This window comes from Lepidochelys kempii, chromosome 8 (genome assembly GCF_965140265.1).
Source record: "Lepidochelys kempii isolate rLepKem1 chromosome 8, rLepKem1.hap2, whole genome shotgun sequence".
NCBI lineage: Eukaryota > Metazoa > Chordata > Testudines > Cheloniidae > Lepidochelys > Lepidochelys kempii.
This window is the reverse complement of record NC_133263.1, coordinates 19,391,742-19,415,256: the sequence shown is the minus strand read 5'-3', so window position 1 is coordinate 19,415,256 and position 23,515 is coordinate 19,391,742. Positions and strand designations below refer to the sequence as shown.

At 40.4% G+C, this 23,515-nt stretch overlaps 1 long non-coding RNA gene across 1 annotated transcript in view; it reads right to left on the bottom strand.

Annotated features, from left to right (window-relative positions):
* LOC140916499 (uncharacterized) overlaps window positions 1-23,515 on the bottom strand; it is a 98,271-nt gene that overhangs the window by 61,004 nt on the left and 13,752 nt on the right. Inside the window, exons 4-5 of the long non-coding RNA XR_012160530.1 lie at window positions 22,646-22,755; window positions 21,196-21,281 (exon numbers count right to left, since the gene is read on the bottom strand). This is a non-coding gene — a long non-coding RNA (uncharacterized lncRNA). The remainder of the gene's footprint in view (window positions 1-21,195; window positions 21,282-22,645; window positions 22,756-23,515) is intronic.

Here is a 23,515-nt window from a genome sequence, read left to right as displayed (position 1 = left end):
GGCTCTACCAGTAAGAAAAGGTGAAAGGTGTGGAATGGAAATACACATGAAATATCAGTGCTGGGTTCTGATTCTTGTGGTTAACCACGATGAAAGATCTGCTATACAGAATGATCTCTCTATATATACAGCAGAGACAAAATGTAGGTAGCTGTTTTGGCCTCAGATGGAAAGGGACATGATTCTCAGCTGAACTTAATGGGTTGAGGTCTACAGGAAAATCTTTAAACTGTGATCCTTGATTTTGTATGAAATTTAACCTCGCTGCACTCCCATCTCATCTGCTTACAGACTAGCAGCATATTCACTTTTTCTATAAGAAGTGTCTACTTATTTCAAAACTTAGACAGCATGCTTTATTAGTTCAGGGATATGCTCTTCTGTACAAGATCTTCCTTCCTGCTATGCTTAATTTCTGAATCCAGGGCTATTATTAAAGAGGAGGGGGAAATGCTTTCATCTATGTACTCAGAAGTCTCCAATTTTCATTAGAAAAGGAGCAAACATTTTCTAGAGGCTCATTCTTTCTCCCTCCCCCAAAATTTTTGATCATAGGCTACCGAAGTAAATTGATTCTGTGCACATCCATCTGTTTGACGTGCAAATTGTGCAAATTCTTTTTAAAAAAATGATTTTAAGCTTTAAACTTGTCATCTCAACATAACACTTCTTCTTAATCCACTTGAAAGAGCCTTGAATTTGACGCAACCCATTTGAATTTACTTGAAGTATAAATTCAGTTGGCACAGTAGCACAGTAGGTTAGTGACATCTCAACTAATGAAACGCACTTTACAGTTCCGTAGCTAAGCAATTAATTGGTTTCTAATTCTTTGCTATATTTAATTAAATGACTGTATTTCTGAACAGTTCCCTTATTTGTTCAGACACATTATAAAATGTGGTTATGAGCACATTCGGATTTTATTTTTGTCATGTCTTTTAACTTTCTAACATATCAATATCTCCATGCTAGTAATTATTATCTATTTGCCTATTTTTAAAAAATATGAACAGGTAGAAAAATGCCATTTATTTGTTAAAATACAAAAGATGAAACAAATCACCCGTGTATCCCTCTGGGGAGCCTTGGTGAGCAAAAGAACCAGATGGATCCGGTCATTAGTCATGTACATCAATAAGACTGACAGCTAATACTATGGGTCCTACATGCCTTTCTTTTCCCTCCTGCCACAAACACATAAAGTTGCAGGAAGGGGCTTTTAGCAAAGGTGTCTCAAAAGGATTTTCTCTCCAAGTTTTCCTGCATAAGTCCATCAGGGTTGCAGGAAGACAGTGGGACCTTTCCCCCATGGCAGAAACCCTAGAATCCACACAGAGGCCTTGTATCCCTGCAGCTGCTCTGGCCCCAGGTGCCTGGTAGCTCTGTGGGAGCTGCTCTACAGAGACTCCCACCCCGCCCCCCCAGCCAAGGTGGCTCTTGTTAACTCCATTGAGGGATCCACAAGAAAAGCAAATTCAGCTAGAACGTTTTGCTCACGCCTCCCCAGCCATGTCCTTGGTCTGTCCCTCACAAAGCTCCCACCTCTTCCCTTTGGATGGACTCTAGGCCTCAGAGACAACCTCTGGTGGAGGTCAGCCTGCTGCCCCCAACTCTGCACCTGGGGAGTAGTCATCATACTTATAGTCTTCCATTGCCTGCAGTGCCACGAGACCAGCCAGCCAGCTGGAAAGCTTGAGAGCTTAGATATCAGGGATCCTTCATTCCCTCCTTTTCCAAAGAAGACAAAGAAAGGCGGGTGGGAGATAGCTATTTCCTACTGTGGGGGAAAGACCTCAGGACTGCAGGTCCTGGAAAGCAGCAGAACAAATAACGTGTCCTTCTCTCCACTTACATTTTGTTAAGCTTCAACTTTTGACCTAAAACTGGTACCATACGTCTTGTCTTGACAAAAAGCAATTTCACTCCATATCAGTCACCCAGGCACATGCTACCCGCTCTTTAAACCTACGCCCCTGCCCGATAAACAGCATGGAACATACTGGGAGGTGCTCTGTTCTGCTCGTGTGTGTCCTAGGCTCACAAGCTGCCCATCTGTCATTGGCACCCCTAAGCAGGTGCTGTCTGAACGCTGTCTGTTCACAGGAGAAGGAACTGTGGACATGTATGAATCCAGAACTCTAATGGGAAAGCACCTGCTTTCCCTTTAGGCTTGAACTCAAGTTTCATTTTTCTCTTCCCCCTCTAAGTGTGATAAACCAAGCTACCTCATTCTAACATACCCAGAGATGTGTTCAGTTCTTTGGTTTCCTACTGTACTAGGACCATCTTCTTGTCTTGACAAGGCTTTTAAACATCAGTCTGATCAATAGAAGAGGTACCAAATGACAGATTATAGAATGAGAGAATGGCTTGGTCTAGTGATCTGAGCACAGCTCTGGGACCTTCCTTTATCTTACCAGTTCTAATGCTTTAATGTCCTCTGAATCTGTGTCTCTTCCCTCTTTGCCTCAGTTGCCTTATCTGTCTCAGAGGGTTATTGTGATTGTTAATTTATGTTTGGAAAGGGATTTGAAGATAAAGAGTATGGACAGATGCTAATGGAGCATTTGGGCTTGGAGCATAACCCTCCCCCTCCTTCACAGTCTCTTCACCTCAGCTTCACCTGCCCTTCTTACCTTCTTCTCCCCTGTCTGGTCCCCCTCACCTTTGCCTTTTCAAATAAAATCATGGAACTAACTTAGCTGCCATCCCAGTGTTCATTCTGCCTGTGTCTTACACCTCTTCCTCTACCCCGGGTCTGACTTGTCTATTTAGATTGTAAGCTCTTTGGGGCAAGGACTGTCTACTACTGTGTGTTTGTACAGTGCCTTGCACACTGGCCCCATTCTTGGTTGGACCTTAGGCACTAACCTAATAAACCTCATTATTAATAATAATAATTTAATAATAACCTAATTAACAAACAATAAAGGGCTTTGTTTAAGTTAACGTGGCAGTAATTCTGTATTAGCAAAGCTCTCCATTATAGTTTTTCAGCATTGTGCAACTATCTTTGAGACTCAGTTTACGAGCATAGAAATACATCATTCTCAAGGCTATACTTGAAACATTTGAAACCAATTCTCAGAATTACTTCCTTACAGGATTTCTCATTATGATGTCTTAGGAATCTTGTGTTCACATTGTCTGGATTAAACCACAAAGTGGTTTTAAAATGTTCATAATAGACTAATAACAATCCATAACATTCATATTGACAAGTTAAACCCAAACCCATTCACTCATCATTCATTTTTGTTTCTTCAATTTTCCCTTTTAGAAAGGCAGCTCTCAAGCAGAATCTATCAGAAGAGATTTATACACTTAGATCTGATTATCTTCATAGATTCCAAGACCAGAAGGGACCATTGTGATCATCTAGTCTGACCTCCTGTGTAGCACTGGCCGTGGAACATCCCAGGAAAATATTCCTAGAGCATATATTTTAGACAAACATCCCATCTTGATTTACAAACAGCTAGTGATGGAGAATCCACCACGACCCTTGGTAAATTGTTCCAATGGTTAATTACCCTCACTGTTAAAAAATTATGTCTTATTTCCAGTCTGAATTTGTCTAGCTTCATCTTCCAGCCATTGGATCATGTTACACTTTTCTTTGCTAGACTGAAAAGTCCATTATCAAATATTTGTTCTTGAAGGGGAAACTAACAGATCCAATACCTAGAGGTATTAAGAACATTAACATCATCACCATGGGCTTGGTTTCTTCCAACTAAGGAAAGCCTGACTGTGAAAAGAAAAGTGAAGGCTAGCAAAAACTATTATGCCTAGCAGGAAATGGATATAGATATGACTGACAGCTAATCAACTTTTTGTTGAAAAGTGTTACTATAAATATCTCATAACAAAGGAGCATTTCACAAGATCAAAATATTATGTCTAGCTATTATTTTAGCAAAAAGACAAATAGCAGACATGCCAACTCTCGCAAATTTATCATGAGAGATGCAATTTCTAAGTAAAATTAAGCCTCGGTCATGATCTCACAATAGAACACTCAAATTGCAGGATTGTTTTTTTCAGCCCCAAGTGGTGGAGTTCCCTCTGTCAGCCTCTGGCAGTGGGGCTCCCACTGTCAGCCCTGGGTGGCCGGCTCGGGCTGTCAGGTAAGCTTCTCTTCCCTTTCCCAGCTCACCTCAGTTCCATGGCTCAACTCTCCATTCTCCACCTCTTCCCACTGCCCTGGGGAGCACATATTTTTGGGGAGCCACTTCAATACAACTTCTATGCCATGGCTGTACATTGCCTCCCCTGACAGCTGCTTGGAGCAGTGCTGCCCAGGTTGCTCAGCTTCCACCAGCACCTTCTTCTCATTTCCACAGGGTTTTCCTCCCTGATCTGGGCACTGCTGCTGCTTCTGACCAGGAGCAAGACAGAGTCAAGATTCCATCATCTTCCTCTGCATCCCCCAGTCCTGAGTGAGGGCTTCCTGCCAGAGAGCAGCAGGATATGAAACAATAGTAGGGCCACAAAAAGTATGGAGCATTCATTGACTATTTGGGGTGGAGGGAGTAAAGTTTTGTGCAGCTCCACGTGTGATGTTCCTCATCAGTGAGTGAGTCTTTAATGTTCCTCATGTGGTTTGTCCCCACCACAAACAGTGAGGGGGAACATTTAGGAGAGACTCATGACTTTTTCACACACTGGTGCAAAATGTCCTGCATGGAGATGCACACACTGTCGGTTCTGGGAACAGGTGACTACCATGGCCTGGGAGGGCAAGCGATAGGGAGTAGGACACGCAGGCTGTTCTCCATAATTGCATAAAGGTAAGAGCTCTTTGCATTATTGGAAAAACAACCAGGAGTCCGGTGGCACCTTAAAGCTAACAGATTTATTTGGGCATGCCCAAATAATCTGGGGAAGCCACCGGACTCCTTATGTTTTTGTGGTTTCAGACTAACACAACGACCCCTCTAAGCCTTGAATTATTGCGAAAGCTCCTGCAGCAGGAGCCAAAATCCTCTTCCCTTCAATAAATATGCACGAGTAGGTAGTACTGTGCTAGTCACACAGATACTGGGAGAAGGCAGGGGGAGAAGGTGGACTAAAAATCATGATTTAAACTTTTATAAGGTTCTCATGATTTTTAAACCAATCTTGTTATTTTTGGAGGTCTGCCTCATGATTTTTGAACGGTTGGGGTTGGCAATACTGAAATAGCGGGAAGGAGGGGAGCAAATATATGGACACGATGCCTTCTTTATTCTCCGGAGCTTTTTCTGAAATGCGCTACTTCATACAGTACATTGGCACATTCTTTAGAATTTGGCCTTTGCAGGCATTCTCTGCAAAGGAACCAATAATACTGCAGAATTGTTCCATATTATATCAGAGCACATGTAATGCTCTAAGGCCATGCATAATGAGGCTGATAACAAAACTAATGTTGCTTTCAGGAGCATTCATAATGAAGTTTAATATTTGCATTGCATAAGGGAGGGACTAGTAATTGTTTATGCCCATTTTCCAAAGCTACCTCCATGAGGATGGGTTTCTGCGTCCACACACACTTTGCCACAGGAGTGGGGGCTTAGTTCTCATGGTCAAGATTTTCAGAAGTGACTAGTGAATTTGGGGACCTCCAGGTTTTGGTGCCCAACTTGAGACTTTAGCACCCAACCTCTGAAAATCAGGCCCTTGAAGGTGTCTTGAGTTGGGCATCCAAAAATGTAAGGTGCCCAAATTCACTTTTGAAAATCTTAGCCTAGGGTCCCCACTGGGATTCCGTAATTAATGGGCAGGGAAGAAGAAAGGAGGTGTAGATGTTTAGAACTGAATAGGTCCGATAGAAGTATGTGTTGTGACTCTGAAAAGAGAATAGCTTTATAATGCTAAAATACATAGGCCCAGGTTTCTAAAGGGGCTCAGCTTTAGTTCTGACATTGTACCTGCATTGTCACCCCAGCCATTATTTGTAAATGCCATTTGGTGGGTGAGAGTTGTAGTTTTAGTACTTGGGTATCTGCGTGATCTATAACCACAGTCTGGTCATTAAGGCACCTAAATGCTGTAAAATTAAACTGCACTTATTTGTGAGTGCAAAAAATGTGGCAGTATGTCGGTGCTACGAAAAATCAAGTGCTCTGTGAGCCAAAGAGCTCTCTGACACTTCCGGTAGAAACAGAATAAAGCGAGCATGTTGGTCCCAGCATTCTAAAGGCAGCCAGTGTTGAATGATGAGATACGTTTGCAGAAAGCTAAAGTTTGTAAGCATGAGTATTCGCTCCAAAAATCTCCTTCTAAATTTTATTCTCATCCAATCCGAGGACAGAAATATACAATGTGAATTATATATATCTAGTCAAATAAGCTCGAATTTTGTATCTTTAATGCTCATACTATAAAGCCAATTTTTTGTTTGCTGAAATTCTAATAATTTTAAATAACAAAAACAGTTGGGACAAAGTCCCATTTCCTTCCTCATGAATAATTCCAAATAATAAATCAAAGCAAAAATCATGGAATAAGTTACCCATTATTAATTATACACCCAACAGGTCTTGGTTTGCCCTGGGAAAATTCAGATTCTATTCTGTATGCTCCAGTCTTCCAGCTGGACTTGGCCAAGGGAAAAGGGTGTATAATATTCCATGGTACTTGAACTTGCTTGAGTCAAATAGGGAGAGAGACTCCATTCTATTCAAGTAACATTTTCGAGAAGATGATAAAGCAATACTTCCTTGGGGTGATTTTGAGATGCTTGGTATGATTCTGATTGAAACCTATTTTAATTGCAGTAACAGAATTCCCCCCAACCTTTGTTTTTTTGGTAGAGGGGAACTGAATTGTACATAATGGCCCTAGACACATAATCAGAAGCATACAGTTCACAAAACAAACCACAAACAGTTCAACATCATTCATTTTGTCTGCAACACAGCTATTAAAAAGGGATTTAGATGGACAGAGTTTTGTGATGAGAACGTATGTAGAAACAGATATCTCTCTGTCTCCTTTAAAATTATATTTGGTTATTCTGCACTTATTTCCTTGAACAGCAAAAATGCTTGACCTTAATTCTGTTTCATCCATGGAAATTATAGGGCATTTCCTACTTCAGATTCCAGCAAGAAATTTGTTATTTACAAGCGCTGTGTAAAACAGGCACTGATGTTTTGGGTTTTTTAAAACATTTACTTAGGTGTTATAGTTAGAAAATAAATGCCCAGGCGAGAATCACTGACCTCCCAAAACAAAATATATTCTTAAAAATATTGCAGTGTCCTTGCTAGCAAAGCAAGCGATCCAGGGCGAATTTGTTCCAAAGCCTGTATATTTGGAGATCTCTGCTTATCAGGGCAGAAAGATAACCAGTGGTGGCTTTGAGCTACTGCTGACTGATTTAATCACGATGATCTGTACTATAACTGGAGTGGAATACTACAAAACTGAGTGCAAATACAGAATAAAAGTTAGCATCTTCAGTTCCTTTGTGCTAGTTGATTTCTTAGCCAGAGTACAGGAATCATACTCTTCTTAAATAGTAAACAACACAGTTGCAATGTTCAGTTGCTAAAGACCCAGTCATGCTATCACAGAGTTCATTGGGTCCTTAAACGTAATTGCACATTGTGGAAAGACATTGATTTCAATGGGGAAAGATTGGGGAAGAGAGACTACTTTTATTGGGGTAGTTACATTTGCAGTTTCTGCATGTGGCAAACTTGATCTCGCTTGTTCTATGACTATTATACCACTTAGGATCACTCTTTTTTATAAATCAAATTCTTCTGGTTAATTCAGTGACGTGTCATCATTCTGTAGCTATTAGACTTCAGTAGATCTTTCTATACAGTAGTTGGAGGAGGTAATGCTTCTGGTTATCATTTTGACTCTGCATAAGAACTGAGAATTAAATGGAGAATTTATTAAAATAATATAGTGGTAATGAATAGGGATTTCACTTCCCGTTAAATGTTTGTATGTGGAAGTCTTACATTGTTATAATGTGGGCACCCTTCACTTACTACTATTATAAGGGGTGTGTGAGTGCACATTTGTATGTTGTTTCCGTTGTTTCATGTACTTAGTTTTCAATTTAAATGCTTGGTTTTCTCTGTATGGCAGACAGACTGACATATCAAACATGCTGTTTATTTCTAGGCTGTTGTGAATTGTGTCAAATGATTGTCCTGCGCACCTCTTCTTTCTGGAAAATAGTCTTAGAACAATTCCCTTGACTAGCTGCACATCCCAAGTAACCCTTTCTGATAACTAATGCTGGTTGGGAATTTTTTGAGAGAATGTTTTTTCTATCAAAAAATGCCAATTTGTTGAAAATGAAACTACTCATGAAACAGAGTCAAGTTCCGACAAATCTCCCGATTCAATTTTTTTTTGAAAAAACATTCAAAATTGTAAAAACATTTAGTTTAAACTTCTTTGAAATGAAAAATTTCATGCTTGAAGTTTAAATGATTTTTTGTTCAAATGCAAGCTAATTAGACTGAAATAAAGGGTTAACACATGGGGAGAAAGGTCCATTCAAACAAAAATGGTTCAAAATTATCTAAATTAAACATTTTGATTGACCCAAACCAATGGGTTTTTTCAGTTTTTTGATTCACTATATTTTGACTTTTTGTCCCAATTCAGGGTGGTAAAATTTTTAGAACTTTTGAAAATATTTGTGGGACAGGAAAACTATTTCCCACCCAGATCTAGTGATAATCCTTATATCTTCAATTCCTACTTGGGTCAACAGTTACTTCAAATCTTGTCAACTCCAAGGTCAAAGACATCAAAGAATATATTGCCTGCCAGAAAATCTGTGTCAAGCCCCATGGACCAAGATTATACTGGCACCTTCTTCTAGAAGGACGGCACCCTTGAATCTCTGAAAAGACCACAACACTTAGTGCTGGCTATACATAGGAAAGAAGTTTATGCTCTTAGGGAGAGAGGAGTGTCGTATGCTGGATTATATCCTATATATATATAGGCTAGTATTTGGGTAGGGAGAGCACTACAGTTTATCTCCATAAGCAAGATGAGCTCACAGATCATATCTGGTTTGATTACCTTTTACCCATGTCTTCAGTAGGAGTTGACTGAGGCATAAGAAGATTAAGCTACTTAGTTCAGGCCACAAGACAAGTCAGTGGTTCATCTTGGAACAGAATCCAGGTACTCCCTGATACCAGTTATCTGTTCTGATCTGTTCTCTTATAGCTTTTTTCATAGTAAAGATATAAGATTAAAATAAGGGATGGATGGCCATTTTGCATAGAGAAAACATTAAAGGAAATTACCTGTTTTCAGATTAGATATATTATTTCTTTCTATTCGTTATTATCTGTATTGTGGGAGAGCTTCGAGGCCCCAGCGAATGGTCCGGGTACCACTGTGTTAAACACGGTACAAACCGTAAGGTTATGTCTGCACTTAAACTGTGAATGTGTCACTGCTGCAGCACTGCAGAAACTTTACAATCTCTGTGCCTCAGAAAGTTTACAATCTCTGTGAATCACTGATTTCCAGATTTAAAAAATGGGTATTCCTCACAGGGAAACTGTAAGAATTAATCATTGTAAGATGCTTTGAAACTTAGCACAAAAGGCACTGTTTAAGTGAAAATTGTTATTATCAATTAGCAATAGTTTCTAGCTGCCATATTTACATTTATAGTGAATGGAACAGTGATAGTTTTTGCATGAAGAATTGTATAGATTGGAAAAAGCAGATCCATGTTTTATTTGTACATCTGGGTGGAATCCTTAATTAGGCAGAGCAGCACCCACAAAAAATGATAGCACTTGAGTAACCTATATCCTTTGAAACAAGGTAACTTATTCTCTGCCTCCTCTGATTTTAATTCACTCAGTTGCAATTTCTGCATATACTATTTCATCCTGTTTTATTGTCTCGGTATCAGTATTCATTGTACGAGGAGGTTCTTTCATTCTAAAGTCCTTTGGAAAAAAGAGATGGATTCTAAGAGAAAGAAAGTGATTGTCTTGAATTAAGCATAAACCATATCACAGATGATTCTGGATTTTCTCACACATCATTGATCAAATAAATGTGTTACATATTGATTGTATAAGCCCTGCTAAGAATTTTTGTTGTACAATGGCAGTGTGTAACAAAAGTGACATACTTGATACATGCTACAGAGTCACCGGCTTCCCCTAGAGGCAAAAACTGTGGAAGGATGTTTTTGGCAGTGGTCAGGAAGAAGTGAGTGCCTGAACCAATATATTGGACAAGGAGACAGTGCTGTGATGATGGGGAAACCAGAGGAAGAGTGGGGGCCCTAAGGGAAAGAGAGATGAGGTTGCCAATGTAAGCCCTAAAGTGAGGAGGCTTAAAGGGAAAATAAGCATTCTGCTCTCCCTGTAGCAGGAAGTAGTACTGGCAGGCCTAATTTACATAAACTATCATTTTGCCCTAGCATAGTTCTGTACAGCATTTTGTGTTATATTGTTTCTGTGCTAGTTTTGGAAATGGTATTAAATGGTGTATTTAAATAAGGGAGGAGAAATTAAGAAAGGTAGAGCCTGGAAGACGTGGGTCACCCTAACCTGACAAGTTATGGATTCTGATTTGGTAGTGAGCCCAAATTCAACAAGAAGGATGAGAGACTGTCTGAGAGAAGAAACTGTTAGATCAAGCAGGGCTTTGTACAGGGGTGTTGCTTTACTCTGCGTTTCCATCCCAGGGATCCTGGATCATCTGTGTAGCTGACTTTGTGAGGCTGAGCCTGGCAGAAGATGAGCTGGTCTATCTGACTTTGCAGAACAGGACTAGCTAGTAGCAAAGCTGTGGGAGCTGACTTTTCTGATGGCAGATGATTGGCAATGGTAGAGGACTTTATAGGATAAGGGTAGACAGGCTGAGGAGAGCCATCTCCTGGTGAGTGCCTGACCACCCTGAGTCTAATGGGATTTGTCAACAAACCAAACAATCAATAACTGGGACTGTGGGGCCAGCCATTTGCCAATATACTGCTTGGGATTGCTAATTTCATTGTTATGTAAATAGATGTTTATCTTTTTTTTCTACATAAAAAGCATTTCTGGTTCCATGTTCCCCAGGACTCCTGAGTGCTTGTCAGTGGGGAACTGACCCAGGATGTTAAATGTTAAGTGCTGGAAGAGGGTAAGGCTTTCAGTGGGGAGGCAAGCCCGTCATTTTGTTGCAAATGGATTCCCCAGCCATCATCTGATCCTGGCCCTTACTATCATTAATAACACATGACAGAAGGCCCACTCCCACAGACAGAATCAGGGGAAAGAATTGTTGGAAAAAGGAATACAACATTATGTAATGAGGTGTTTCAGAAGCATATTGCATTCACACAGACAGTAGCTCACAGAGTAAGTAGAGGGGAGTCAAAGCAGTCCAGGATGGCACTCTGGGCCTCTTTTTCCCCACAGAATGAAGCATGGCTTTAGTTCAAACCTCCTTCGGCTTATCTGCTGTTACCCCACCTGCAGCACAAATCAGTGTTTCAGTCCCTTGTGTTGTAGTTCTGCTTTCGGGGGGGGGGGTGTGTGTGTGTGTAAAAATTGGCTAGGATACAGACCTAGGCGTCAGGGAGTACGGGTTCTAGTCCCAATTCTGCTCTTTTCCTGGTGTGTGACCTTGGACAAGTCAGTTAACCTTTCCATGCCCCATTTTCCTCCCCTATAATATGACAATATTGACAATGACCTATTGACAATGACTTTGTGAAGTGCTTTAAAGCTGAAGGCTGGAAAAGCAATATATAAGGACAAAGATGTATAGATACTAGTATGAGGCAGATATTCAAAATGTTGTAACCAGTGTAAAGTCCATATGCTATTCCTGATGCATGTTAAATACTACTACTTCCTACCTAGGATGGAGAAGGGGAGATTCCCCTGTTCCCCACACAGAGCATAAAGCACCCAGTTGTTTTGCTTCCGTAACATGAAAATCCCTTCTCCACATTTTCATATCCATCATGACCCAATTTTAATTTGACTAATGCTCACATAAACATTGCTTCATCATTTTGGCTCATCTGTTAGCTTTCCTTTTCAATGTTTATGGGAAAAGGTCAACAATATTCCCCCAGTAACCGAAACAAAGATGAAACTGGCAAACATTTATTTCACAATGCCCAAAAGAAAACTTCTGTTCCACAAGGATTTTTTGTTATTACCTGAAAAACAAAAAACAAACAAAAACCCACCAACCCCAAACCCCACAAAACAGTCTTCATAGTTGTACTTCAAGTCTTTTTGAAAATGGCAAATTTTGGGACTGAGTAACGAGATGTAAAACCCCTTAATTCCCTGCACTACTCCTAGCAGTGTACCTTCTTTCCCAAGAGGTGGGGAAGGCCCCAACCCTTCTGAGTCACAATCTGGTTCCCAGACTGCTCCTGGAGCAATGCAGTTGCATGCCGCTCCAAACACGAGGCTTGTGGTAAAGCCACAATTGATCCTTCAGTGATTTGTTCCAGAGTGGCTGAGAAAGGGAGCAGCAGAGAAAGGATTAACATGTCTGTGATTTGAGTTTGTTTTGTGCCTTCACACACTATAAAAAAATGTCCTTATCTTAAAGAATCCTGATCTATTTTGCTTTTTCAAGAGATAGTTAAGAGGTGACTTGATCACAGTCTAGAATTACCTACATAGAGAGAACATTTCTGATATTAGAGGACTCTTTAATCTAGCACACAAACGCATAACAAGATCTCGTGGCTGGAAGCTGAAGGTAGATAAATTTAGACTTGAAATAAGGTGCAAATTTTAGCCATGGAACAAGTTACCTAGAGATGTGATAGACACTCCACCACTTGAAGTCTTTCTGAAGGGTATGCTCTAGCTCAGCCAGAACTTATGGGCTTGATGCAGGAATTAATTCTGTTGTCAATGTATGCAGGAAGTCAGACTAGATTATCAGAATGGTCCCTTCTGACCTTAAAATCTATGACTCTTCCTTCAGTCTTCACCAAATAACCCTCAAAGAGCATCCAGCTTGATAGGTGCTGACTTTGGGAAAAAATGGTGGGTGCTGAGTACCCACTAGCAGTCACAATATCAGCTCTCCCCTCCCCCCAGCACCTCCTGCCCACCGGCGTACACCACCAATCAGTGACTCCCCCTCCCTCTCCCTCCCTGCACTTCCTGCCTGCTGCAATCAGCTGTTTTGCGGCATGCAGGAGGCTCTGGGGGGAAGGGGGAGGAGCAGGGATGGGGCTTATTCAGGGAGGGGCAGAGGTAGGGTAGGGTGGGGTGGGGATGGGAAGAGGCGGGGTGGGGGTGAGGTCTTGGGGGAAGGGTTGGAGTGGGGGCAGGGCCTGGGGCAGAGCCGGGGGTCGAGCACCCCCTGGGCGCATTGGAAAGTCAGCGCCTGTGTCCAGCTTCTAGACTTGAGGTCCTTTAGCACTACCTGCCGTGGTTCCACTCATGCTATTGGGGTCTTTATTTGTAAATCCTCTTTGTGTTCAAACACCTTGTGTGTCCAATTCCCCACAAATACTTTAGTGAAGGAATTTTCTGGTAACAATATTCTTGAATTAGAACCTGATTCCAGGAGCAATGCTTAGCTAATCATGGAACAGAAGCATATCATGGAGCATACGTGTCCAATAAAATGAAGTATTACAGCTCAAATTTTCAGTATTCACAGTACACTATATGCAAACCAGCTAGAGAGCCAGAATTAGCCCTCAAAATTGGACAGCCAATGATTTAAAATAAAATAAATTTGTGGAAATCAAAAGCTATTAAAAAAAAGAGGGAACAGTAATTAAATAAATTATTCACACAGCTCTATTTAGCATCAAGTGTCCAGGGACTATTCTTTATTTTGTTTTAATGAGTTTTGTCCCTTATTTGCATGCAATAAAACTCAGAAGCTTGCAGGGAAAAATATCTGATTCAATAGGTGTCTGGCTTGACAGATTTGATTAATGATTCGGTATAGCTTATGCTATGAATATGTATTTTAGTGAAAGACGAATCTACTTTTATATGCTGCACCTATTTCGCCTTGTGCTGTTGCGTATCAGCAGACAGACCATCTATTTATTTCACTTTGTGATACAGGACTTTCTCCAGTAATGCATGTTTCAATAGTTAATATGGTTATTACAGCTCCATCTGCATTGCAATGCAATGTGGAATATGCAATGTGCTTTAAACATACTCATAGGAAATATGAAACCCACATCTAGCCAAGAGCAGTGCTGTAAGCTGAATATGCCTTAGAGGTGAGATCTGCCCGAGCATGTGACAATTTGGATGGGTGACAATGTTTAGAATGTAATGCACTGTAACTACACCAAGGATTAGAAAGCACTTTGATTGTTTTACTGTGTGATATTCAGTCTGGCCACTTAGTGTCTGTATCGAGGCTTAATACTGCTAGAGACTTAGCATTTTCAGTAGGTGCTGAGTGGTGTTGGTTTTCACTGACTTAAACGTGAGTTGGAGGCTCAACATATTTCAGGATCAGACCCTGTGTGTGAATTCCAAAAGGAATTCAAAAGGGGAGCATGTGCATTGTGGTAATCAGCCACAGGCAGTTGTTGTATCTTGGCCATTTCAGAACACCTACTGTGTTTTTCAAATCATAATCAATTTACTTTTAAAGGGATGCTTTGCTGGCACTTAACGGTGGACAAAACTATCATGTGGGGAGGACTATAGCATTAAGTAATTAAGACAAAGGTCTTTTAAAAGACCTGATAATGCTCTGAAAATGTAATTACAATAAATAACCTCACCGAGTTCCATATTTATTCTCTTTCAGTGGCTTCCAAGCAGTAGTTGCTCAGTTTACCATTTAAAAGATGGTCTGTGTAACTGGTTACAGCTATGCAAACTCATCTTCGGATGTGAAAAACAAGCTGTGTTCTTCTGCATTTTGCATCAGCACCAGGAATATTCAGTAATCAGAGCCTTAACCGACAATTTGACTGATGAAATACACTGGCAGTTCAGCAACGGGCTTTGTTAAGTGAAGTAGAAGGCTCACAGAGAGCAAGGAGGTTGAACAGGTTCGGAGGTTTCATTTTACATAAAAAGAAAAGGAGTACTTGTGGCACCTTAGAGACTAACCAATTTATTTGAGCATAAGCTTTTGTGAGCTACAGCTCACTTCACATGAAAGCTTATGCTTTCATTTCAAAATTTTGCAGAATTTTGCAGTTCTGTCCTCTCTCTAGAATGTTTAATCTGCCAGGATTCTAGATTAAGAGCATCCTAAAAACCCAGGAAATATCCTACCATAGAAAACTCCACTTTTAGCTTTAATTTTATGGCCAGAGGACAAAACATACAGTTGTCTTTTTACAAAGTTAATGCTCCTTTGCATCTGAAGAGTTTACAATGGCGGAATGTCAAAGGGCCAATTTATAAATCATCACTCATTAATTCTATTTTAACAGCAAAGTCAGGACATGCAAATCAAAGCTATTTATTAAGTATCTAGAGGCAGGATTTTAAAATATATTTCTACAATTTATAAATTCATTTTAGGATATGTTAATTTCTTATTAGGATATGCAAATTTGCATTCAGGTTATGCAAATCTATTTCTGGATATGCAAATTACTTTTAGATATGTAAATTCAGTTCTTGACATAAATCATTTGAATCTCTTAACTAAATCCAGTGTTTAAAAAAATAATTTCAAAACTGTGTGGTTAAAGGTAATGACAATTTTTACAAATCAAAGGTGAGATTTATGTCATTCAAACTCCAATCTAGGTTTAGATTTATAAAACAGACATATAGAAATTAGAGGACATACATGATATTATATTTACAGAAGTCAGTCACAAAAGTGTGTGTTCTGAATATTTTATCCATTCTGTATTGGTTTTTAAAATGTAACTTCAATCTACTGAATTACCTTTTATATAGAAATTAAAGAAAACCCTGGGTTCAAACACCTCCCATCCCCTACTGTACTTTGAATCCAGGTTTGCACTTTATAACTAGACCTTAAACTGGCTGCATAGGAACCCCGGATAAAAACAACTCAGAACTTTGGAAAAGGTTAGACCTTTGGAAAAGGTCTAAACTCCTGAGATGGCTCTAGTTTTGGTAATGAACTGCTTTTCTAATGAACTCAGGTGGCATGCATACATAGTTATAAAACTGTAATACCTTTGTTTTCTGTGTATTGCACCTTTATATTTTTAATAGCTTCCTGCTTGCAAAGACAGCAGTTTGTTTGTTTTTCTCGGAGTTGCTGCTTCCTGTTACAGAGGATACATACATACTGTGCTCTCCCATGGAAACCTTATTTTTGTTCTTTCTTCAGTATTAACACCCCTATGCATTAAAAAATCATGAATTGGGTCCTCTACACTCATAAGACGGTCTTAAAGATCATAAGATTAAAAAAATACATTTTGGATTCTGGTACTCTTCTTGTTTCTGAACCTTTAGGGTACATTTTTTAAGCTTTTCTCTGCAACCATAAGGGCTAGAAACTTATTTTAAAAACAATTAAACCTGGGAGTCTCAAGTATGCACATGACCCCAAGAGTGGTCTTTAAGAAAAATATCAAATATTGCAAGTCTCTCAATAAAATTGCTAGAGTTGACAATAGTTGACCTATCCAGTCATTTTAGGATGAAAATGTATGGTTGCTTTTTGTGTATGGAAATACCATTCACAAAACCCTGGATCCAAACACTGGATCTGGAATCTAAACTTTGCACTTTGGATCCATCCTCTACTTTTCTGTTACTTCATCTTATGAGAGACATGAGCAAAAGTGCTGCCCAATCCAATTCAGCATTTATACCACAAATCAGATTCCACCAATTGTGAGTGAAACTCTGAATTTGCGAGATTATGTTAATTTGGTATTTATACAACACTCTCCAAAGCCTTCACGCCTCTTGGGCCTGCAAAATTGTTTTGGAAAACTCACAAGAGATTTCCAGTGCCTCTTGGTTCCAATCCAAGCAGAAATGTCTCAATAATCGCTTTACTCACAGTGTTCCAGCACTTCCACTCCCAGTTAGAAGCAGGAATTGCAGAGGAGCACCAACATGGACAAATAATGTAATCAAACTTTTCTGAATCTCCAGAAAGTCTTAACTAGTGTTGTTTGGAGATTTTGGTAAAACATGATTGCTTTCTCTTTTACCAGAACTGGTTCACCTAGCACGAGCTTGTGCCTTTATTCTGCAAGAGTAGCCCCGATGACATCAATTTACAGTAAATATTTTCTTCCCCCAGGGTAGAATTCTATACAGTTTTCCACCCCTATAGTATTCCCTAAGGAGCAAAACAAACCTACTCTAGAGACAAACAAGTGCTATCCACTTCCCAAGAACTGCAATTTACAACATTCAGCAAAATAAAGTCCTTTGTATAGATGAAGGATCGTTAATTCTGAGAGACTGGTGAGGAAGTAATGATTTATTCATGATCAAGAAGTAGGGTGGAGCTCCCCTGAGAAATCATCAGGCACAAATGGCAAAGAATACTTGCAAGTGGCTGATGTTGCACTCATCAAGCCTGCTAACTACAGACTAAGAACTGAGATCCTCTCTCTGAGCTAGAACCTCAGCATAACTCAGACCTGGATGCATTTATGTGATTTACACCAATTAAGAGTCTGGATCTCTAATTTTTAGCTTGGGGCTTTAGTCCTTACTCAGAAAAACTCCCATAGCTTTCAGTTATGCCATTCTTGCCAACAATTCTTTCTGTTTAGGGGGTCGCCATTAAAATGCCAGTATGTTATATTTGTTACTGTATAGAGCTATTTGACATCTCTCTTTTCCCCTGTACTTAGGATAGGAAACAGCTGTGATATCTCTGATATCACTCGCATGTCAGGTACCTCAGACTCCTGCTGGCCAACTGCAGAAGCATAGAGTTAGAACTCAGGAAAGGGAATGGCTCTGAAGATGAAGCCAAAGTAGAAGGACCACCATTCAGATTATCCGTTTGCTGTCACTCTTCCTTCTAATGCAACACAGTATCACAATCGCCTCACGTTAGCCACTTTCACATCAAATTGTGTCCGCATAAGTTACTTTAGTTTGTTGCCAAAGACACGGAAAGAGCGACAACTTCCTAATACAATAAAACTCAGGTTTGCTCTGACAGAAAAATTGGATCCCTCACTTGTGACTTTCCCATCTTATTAGCCTCCCTCCAAAGGGCTGAGCTAAAATGAATCCCGCAAATATGATCAAAACTGAATAGCGACTTTGTGTCTGGTAGAAAACAAGCTTGTTTGACAGTCACTTCACTGGTGGGCATAGAGACTCTGAAGCTTATAGTGCCTTTCAGAGTCGTTGTATATAACTTTGTGGAGATGCTACTTGTGAAAGGAATCACTGCCTGATAGTGCAGAGTTTGCCCTAGGAATAGGCTATTGGGCTGCTTTGTTCTGGAAGCCACTTTGTTCTCATATAAATTATAGTTGTTTGAAGATAAAGACCAGTACTGATCTCTCATCTTCAAGGCTCTTTTAGAGAAGCTGGGCATGGTTTCAAATAGTAAAAGTGCACAGTTTGATGAAATAGGAATCTGCTAACTGATCTGAAGAGCTATCAACGCTCAACAAGAACTCAACAAGAGAGGTTGATGTTTATTTGTGCTCAAATTGATTAAACACTATTAAAAGTTTGCTAATTTAACTTTCTGAGCAAAACCTTTGATAGACACCTAGTGAATATTTGACCTTGAAGAGCAGAATGTTTTGACTTGAGGCAGGAGTTTCAAATCAATAGCAATGTTTTTTTAAAAGCTATTGGTGTTAGGTTTTCTGGCCAACAGGGAGCAGAATATAATAAAGCAACTGCAACTCAGCAGCTAGTCATAGAGACTAATCAGAATGGGTACAGTGATGTAGCCATCTCTGGAGATGCCGGGACAAAGTCGTCATGTGCATAGCACATGCCACTCCATGGGATCTGAACACATTGTGCCAGTGGTGGACTGGGCCCTAGGATTCAGCATTGACTTGGGCCATATGTACATGAGAAATTTAAATCAAACTGGTGCAACTAAGTTTTTAATCCAATTTAGTGACCAGTGGAAACACCCGTGTGGACACTCTTATTGAAGTTTAATAGTGGCTTATTTCAATTTAGCTTAAACCAATTTCTAATCAATTTGCACTAAGCCAAAACAGGCCTGGTTTAAACTGACATAGAAGTGTCCAGTTGGGGCTTACACATTAAACAAAATACTTTTAGAGGAACAAAAGTTTCTGAAGACTAAAAAGCTGTGTTTTAACTTGGTTTAAAATACAGGTGCTGTGGGCTGCTTCTGCCCTAGAAGAAAATATCTGTCATGACTTAGATTTAAACAAAGTTTCTTGAACTCTAAATTTGAAACTGCACATTTAAAGGAAGGTGGGCGGATGGGTGTGGAGGTGGGAAAGCGAAAAGACAAAGGGAAGAGAGTAGGGGAGAGCTCTTGGGAATCTGTGCACGGAAAGCTCTCAAAGATTTTTGAAGTTGAGGAGTTATATTATGTTAATATAAGTTCTAATTGCTAGGCAATAAACAACACCCACAAGCCGAATAAATGTCAGGACCAAACTTATTTCTAAATCTGCTTTGAAACAATGTCAGTCATTGCTATTATCACAAACAGATGGAACCTTTTTTGTTAACATTAAAATAAAATAATAATAAAAAATAAGCTAGGGTTATTAGTTACCTGAGGTAATAGACCTGGGAGTGGGAGGATAAACATGTAGTTAGTTGTTACTGTTTGTGAGTCAACTATTAATAAAAAGCTAGGATTGCATTGTTGAAACAGATATATCTGTTGTATATTAATGCTGATTATGGGTGAGGTCAGGAAAATTTTGAATGGCTGGCAGTAACATTGCAAAGTAAACCTATTCAGTGCTAAGTTTTCAAAACACCACGCAAGGGATTTTTCATGCAAAGTGCCCATGCACCCGTTATGTGGGCAATACCCCGCATTTCTGCATTCAGACAAAGTGGACATTTACACATGCCTGCTTGTATGGAGAAATGGGGGGTTATGACCATACTCTGGCTGGAGGAATGTTTTGTGTAACTCACCCATTGTGAAAAACTTTGAAAATTTTGGTCCTTCAAATTCATAGAGCTATTTGAGGTAATGGTCAGTGTTGGCACCCAAACAAATGGGCATAAACTAGCCATGAACAAATTCAGGTTGTAAATTAGAAGGTTTCTAACCATTTGGGAGGTGAGGTTCTGGAACAGCCTCCCAATAGGAGTTGTGGGGGCAAACAACCTAACTACTTTTAAGAGAGAACTGCACAAATTTATGAGTGGGATTATATGATAAGGTTGCTTGTGATGGTCGGGGGCAAGGATCAGTCAGATGTTGCTATAATCTTGTCATTCAGGGCTTCAGCTTGTCACCAACAGGATCCAGGAAGGTTTTTCCCCGATGTATTCTAGGTATTTTTGTCTACTTCCTTCAAAACATCACAGGAGGGCCAGTGCTTTGAGATATCACCAAGCATTATCTCTCACACCTGCTTGACTGGCTGGTTCTTGCTCACATGCTCAGGGTCCAACTGACTATCATATCTGGGGTCGGGAATGAATTTTCCTCCAGGTTACATCGGCAGTGATCTGGGGGAGGTTTTCACTTCCTTTGCAGCGTGGGGTTCAAGTCATTTCCCAGAATCATCTGGGTATTTGTCACTTAACCTTTCTCTACCATTGCAAGGACCTAGGACATTGGTGCACCTTCTATTCTCTGCCTGTTGCGCACAATAATCTAGTCTCCTCTGGGCTGTGACACTTTGATCTCATTCTGGTTGTTGGGTTTAGTGTGCAGATACTAGACGGTGTTGGTGGCCTGTGATCTACAGGAAGTCAGCATAGCCCTGGTGGTCCCTTCTGCCTTAAACTCTATGACATATATGTCAAGAAAAAGCAAATGCCAGTGTTAACATTGGAAATAAGTAGCCATTCCAGTTTAGCTTTTCATATGAGGCTGAAAAGTTTTTACAGAGTTAAAACAGAAGAGTCAGCAAAGAATAGTCCATGTTTAAGAACATTTCTAAGCAGAGTACACAGTGTAACTTTGGGGTGCAGGAGAAGCCTCCTAATGTGTTTAAAACTCACCTTCCCTTCAAGCAGGCCACCCACACATTCCATTTCAATATACATTAGGGACCCCAAAACAGGGTGTTATAAATCACAATTAATGCAGTTAAGTAATTTGAGCAGAAATTGAGTAGAGCAATCTCACCCTCAGTGATGAGAATATGCTTCAGATTAAACCTTTCATTGCATTTGGACCATAAAAAGGAAGACATGGGAGCAGAATCCTGGTACCTAAAGAGAAAGAGAGACATTCAGCTGACATATTTTGGAAAAGGAGACAATTAAGAGCAAAGAGGTGGAGTCCACACATCTAGTGGGGGTAGGGTTACAGAGAAAAGGGTTCTGGAGGGTCTGTGCTCCTTGCCCAAAGGAATATCATAGAGGGGGTCTGAGAGTGCGTGCTAATATAGAAGGAGCCCCAGTACCACAGCACTGTGAAGTGTTGTTATAATATATACGATTTCTTTGGTTTCACAGATTGACAGCCTTCTTCTAGATGCAGTGAAACAATCTTTAAAAAAGTCCCATTTGCTTTAGAAAGCAGCATTTAGATAACAAGATGATATGAGCTTTGTGAGCATGGTAGAAACAGTAGCTGGATGGATGGATAGGTGAATCAATAATTAAAATACCTTCATTCATTGTTAACCAATGCTGGTAAAGTGTTTGAAGACTTAACACTATGCAAGTGACAAGTATAGTCATTATTGATGTATCAGGAAACTTTCCACATTCAGGAGTGAACAGCTTCCCCTGTCTTGCAACAAGTTCCCCAAAAGCATCACGCTAGACAGAACAGCTGTTGAGAGCATATGGATTAGGACATACATGGCTTACCTGATATCACACTCTTTGTTTTACAGACCACTGCTCTTCAATTAAATAACAAACGCTGTGTTAGAAGATGACAAATGCTGCCTCAGAGATTACAATTTGGTAATTAATGAGCCACTGACACCTTATGGAAAACTTTTGGAAAGTGGAAAAAGCTTTGGAAATGATGTTGCTTGTGTATAACTTCTTTTCTGTATTTTTATTTCACTTGCTCTTCATTTCTAGAGTCCCAGTGAAAACATGAGCTTTGCTTCTTTAGGGTTAGATTTTGCTGTAAGACACAGCCCTGAGCAGGGGCACTTCAGAAATTGCACTGTCCCAGAAGTAGTCCCAAAAGGTATTATACATCGGGGACACCTCTCTGAGGCATGTCTCCTCCTGTGTTCCCTAACACGGTTCAGAGCAACTGAACCTGTATTCCCTCTCTGAGGTCCAGTAATGACACCCAGTCTAGGCTCCTAGTTCCTTAACCACCACCTCTCTTGAGTGAAGACTTACGTCACTCTCCCTCCTGAATGGGGTTTTCCGAGGCTACACAGTTCCCATCTACACTGTCAGTTCCCTAGCATGCCAGGCTACCTGCACAGGCCTGAGTCTGTGCTTTGCTTTCTCCTCAGAGGCTACGCACAGTTGTAATTGCCCACAGCTATAAGTTACCACACAGCTCTTTATAATCAAGCACATTTATTCTTAAGGTGAAAGCATTACGGAGAAAACATATAAAATCAATAGAAGTTCCAATACACATGCTAAAACCTTACCAGAAGTTACCCGTCAGTCTGATTGAGCCTCAGAAGGTCAAAGTCTGTCCAACCCTTCCCAGGAAGGATTTGGACCCCACCTCCCCAGGAGAGTGGGTCGTGTCCATTTGCTGAATCAAAAAGAAGGCCCTGAGTCAGTTTAACCTTAAGCTATTTAACCAAAAGTCTTCTTTGGCGGCTGATGTCTTGAGAATCCAGTTTGAACCAATATAGGGGAGGCTCCCCACGTGGGGATACTTCTCTGGAGGTGTTACAACCTGATTTAGATGAGTAACTCATTTGTGTGTATATGTTTGCTTGCTTTAACCTGTAAATAACTCTCATATTTTTTCCTAGTTATTAAATCTTTAGATAGTTTATAACAGGATTGGCTACTGGGTTTGTCTTTGGTGTAAGATCTAGGGTACCAATTGATCTGGGGTAAGTGACTGGTTTCTTGGGACTGGAAGCAACCAGAATGTGGTGTGATTTTTGGTGTTAAAGACCATTTATCACTAAGTCCAGTTTGACTGAGTGACAAGATAGACAGGAGAATCTAAAGCAGTGGTGGGCCACCTGCGGCCCGTGGGCCACACGCAGCCAGTCAGAGTAGTCCACTGGTGGGCTGCCAGACAGTTTGTTTACATTTGCACAGCCGCCCACAGCTCCCAATGGCCACGGTTCGCTGTTCTCCCATCCAATGGCCAGCATGTCCACCACTGGTCTAGGAGGACTGTCTGTGACTCCATGGTAAGACTGTTAATACAGTGATCCAGGAGTTCACATTTGTTACTAGCTTGGTGAAATCTAACTATAGAACATACCACCAGTCTGGGGTGGCTCACGGTCGTAAGCCACTCCAGACTGTGTGATATAGGGTTACTGTGCTGG